This window comes from Heterocephalus glaber, unplaced genomic scaffold, assembly GCF_053883595.1.
Source record: "Heterocephalus glaber isolate CG9 unplaced genomic scaffold, H.glaber_assembly_v1.0 deba00001497, whole genome shotgun sequence".
Taxonomy (NCBI): domain Eukaryota; kingdom Metazoa; phylum Chordata; class Mammalia; order Rodentia; family Bathyergidae; genus Heterocephalus; species Heterocephalus glaber.
Window position 1 is genome coordinate 46,885,607 of NW_028258320.1, and position 3,949 is coordinate 46,889,555.

At 36.8% G+C, this 3,949-nt stretch overlaps 1 pseudogene; it reads left to right on the top strand.

Annotated features, from left to right (window-relative positions):
* Positions 1–1,467: 1,467 nt before the first annotated feature.
* On the top strand, positions 1,468–2,369 carry LOC101723655 (proteasome subunit alpha type-1 pseudogene; annotated as a pseudogene).
* The last annotated feature ends 1,580 nt before the right edge of the window (positions 2,370–3,949 follow it).

Here is a 3,949-nt window from a genome sequence, read left to right on the forward strand (position 1 = left end):
TTTATCTCTACCTATATTTGGGTCTTTTTTGTATCTCTCATGCATCTTGTTAACATGCTATTTCCCTCTGCTTTCTTGTATGTACAGAATTTAGCTGTAATCTACTAATTCTATTATCCATATTACTTCTAGGCCACTTTCAATCCATTGCTTTTTTCTTCATTGTGGGTGATAATCTCCTACTACTTTGAATCCTAGTAATTAAGATAGGATGCCAGAAAATTGTGGATTTTACTTTGTTGGGTTCTGGATATTCTTATATTTTAAAAAATAATCTTGGGAGGCTTCCAGGCCACCATACCACCCCTGCCAGCACACAGGAGATTAGCCACACAGGCGCCAGCAGCACACTGCCCCCCACCCCCGTCAAAATGAGAAGACACATAAACAAGTCTCAAAACCAGACTTCCAAATCACCTACAGCAACCCCAAAGGGAAATGAGATGAAACACTCTGATCCTCAACCACCTGGGCTCCCTGAACTGGCAACAAAAAAGGATCTGGAAAAAGTGAAATCAGAAATAATTTCTCAGGTAACAGCAGAGGTTGTGCTCATAGTGCAAGACATGATTAATAAATCTAGAGAGGAGCTCAGGAACATAATGGAATCCCAAAAAAGGAAACAAATGGAATCCATAAAACAGATGCAAATAGATTTCCAGGACATGAAAAACTCCATTGAAAGTCTACGCAGCAGAATGAGCCAATGTGAGGACAGAATGTCAGATAAAGAAGATAAGATTGCAATTAGTGACCAGGAAAAGAAAAACTGCTTTAAAATTCTAAGGGACCATGAGAAATCAATCCAGCAGCTGCTAGATGATGCAAAGAAGAATAAGATAAGACTGATCGGAGTCAAAGAAGAAACAGGAGAGAGTGGAGATGACATAAAAAAAACTGTTCACAGAAGTGAAGGCAGAAAACTTCCCAAGCAGAGGAAAAGAACTTGGCATACAGATAAGTGAGGCATATAGGACTCCCAACTAGCCTTGATCAAAACAAATCTACATATAGGCATATAATTGTTAAGATTCCAGAAACCCAACAGAAGAACAAAGTTCTACAAGCAGTGAGAGAAAAGAAACAAATCACATACAAAGGAAAGCCCATCAGAATCACAGCAGACTTCTCAATGCAAACCCTCAAGGCAAGAAGAGCTTGGAGTGACGTATTTCAAGCCCTAAAAGAAAACAGCCTCCAACCCAGATTGATGTACCCTACAAAATTATCTTTCAAAATTGATGGAGAAATAAGATCTTTTCATGACAAAGAGCACCTTAGGAACTTCATGAATATCAAACCGGCATTCCAAAACATTTTAGACAATATCCTAGGACAGGACAACAAGGATCACAACCCCAGGAAGCCCAGCAGAATGAATCCAATGGGCGTGACAAGAAATTAAATGCAGAGCTCTCCTGGATTTACTGCTGTGCTGGAGTCTCCTAGCTTGGTCCAACTCGAACTATGTTTCGCCACCAGTATGACAATGATGTCACTGTTTGGAGCCCTCAGAGCAGGATTCATCAAATTGAATATGCAGTGGAAGCTGTTAAACTAGGTTCTGCCACAGCTGGTCTGAAATAAAAAACCCATGCAGTGTTGGTTGCATTGAAGAGGTCACAGTCAGAGCTTGCAGCTCACCAGAAAAAAATTCTCTATGTTGACAACCATATTGGTATCTCTATTGCCGGACTTACTGCTGATGCTAGACTCTTATGTAATTTTATGCGACAGGAGTGTTTGGATTCATATTTGTATTTGACAGACCACTTTCTGTGTCTCGTCTTGTATCTCTAATTGGAAGCAAGACCCAGATCCCAACACAGCAGTATGGCTGAAGACCATATGGCATTGGGCTGCTTATTGCTGGTTATGATGATATGGGGCCTCACATTTTCCAGACCTGTCCGTCTGCTAACTATTTTGACTGCAGAGCTACGTCTATTGGAGCCCATTCTCAATCAGCTCGGACTAACTTGAAGAGACGTATATCTGAATTTATGGAGTTCAACTTAAATGAACTAGTTAAGCATGGTCTGCGTGCCTTGAGACACTTCCTGCAGAGCAAGACCTGACTACCAAGAATGTTTCCATTGGAATTGTTGGTAAAGACTTGGAATTCATAATCTATGATGGTGATGATGTGTCTCCATTCCTGGAAGGTCTTGGAGAAAGACCACAGAGAAAGGCACAGCCTGCACAACCTGCTGATGAACCTGCAGAAAAAGCTGATGAAACAATGGAACATTAATAAACCAGTCTCTATATGTGTCATCAAATATGTCAGAATGCAGGAACACATACTGATGACAGTAATCTGTACTATGAACCAAAAGTTGCAGTGTTGAATGGTATGTCTTAGGAATCAGTCCAGATATGTCTTTTTCAACCAGCCTCTCTGAAACCCTATAATGAGGTGCATTTTTCTTTAAGGGGGCCTGTGTAATCATTTTCTAAAAAGTATAGGTATACCATTGTTTTTATATGAAGAAAATAGTGTCTCTGCAGTTTTAAAGACAACTGTAAAATAAAAGTGTTTCACTTCAAAGAAATTAAATGCAAGGGGGGAGAATCCAACAAAAAGAAAAGGTCATGACAATGGTAAGTCAATATGTATGAGTTATAACCATCAATGTTAATGGTCTCAATTCACCAATCAAAAGAAATAGACTGGCAGAATGGGTCAAGAAGCAAGATCCAACAATATGCTGCATATAAGAAACACATTTAATTCAAAAAGAAACTCACAGTCTGAAAGTTAAAGGGTGGAAAACAATACTCCATGCAACAGGAACCCGAAAAAAAAAAAAAGCAGGAATAGCTACCCTCTTTGCAGATTGAGTGGATTTCAAATGAAAAACTGAAACACCCTGGTCCCAAGAATTTCAGATAAGGGATACTCAACTTGTATGTACAAATCTATTGTGAACATGTGTTTTCATTCCTCTCAAGTAAAAACTTAAGAACAGGACTGTTGGTTCTTAACAGTAATACAAGAAATTTCTATATTATTTTCCAAAATGGTTTTATCATTTTACATTCACATTAGCAGTATTAGAAAGTTCTAACTAGTTCACACCTAAGCTGACATTTGTTCTTTTAAAATTTTTAACTTCATCTCCCTAATGAGTGTATAATTCAATCCTGTTATTGTACTGATTAGTATTTTTCTGATTCTAGTGTTGCACACATTTCCTTGTGCTGTACTGGCTATTTATCATCCTCTTGTGTCTATTTTTTAATTGGGTTGTCTATTAATGAGCTGTAAGGGTTCTTTATATATTCTGGTCATAGGATATATGCATTATAAATATGGTCTTTAAGGACTACTTTTCATTTTCTTAATGATGTCATTTCAAGTTCTAAATTTTGATGGAATCTCATTTATTAATTTTTTTCTTTTATACATTATGTTTTTTATATCCTAGGAAATTCTTGCCTACCCTAAATTCATAAACATTTTCCCTTATAATTTCTTCTTAAAGTTTTATAGTTTTAGTTTTTCATATTTAGGTTCATAGATCCTTTCAAGTTATTTTTCTGTATGGAAGTAAAGGGTTGAGGTTAATTTTTTACATATAGATACCAGGTGTTCTAGCGTCAATTGCTGAAAACACTATCTTTTCCTCTGCTCTTGAATTGAGTTTATGTTCTATACAATGTTAATGTCAAATAATCTTTCAAAACTCAGTGGACCTTCAATCCCCGGTACCAAAAAAAACAAAAACAAAAACAAAAAAAAAACACCTCAGTGGACCATATATGTGTGGTTCTATTTCTAGATTCTCTGTTTTATTCCAATGATCTGTATGTCTTTCCTTACACCAACACTGCCTTGATTACTGTAGCTTTAGAAGAAATCTTAAAATTAGGTACTAAATGTCTTCCAACACTGTTTTTATTTTCTCTTTTTACTTTTCTAAGTCCTTTGTATTCCTACATAACT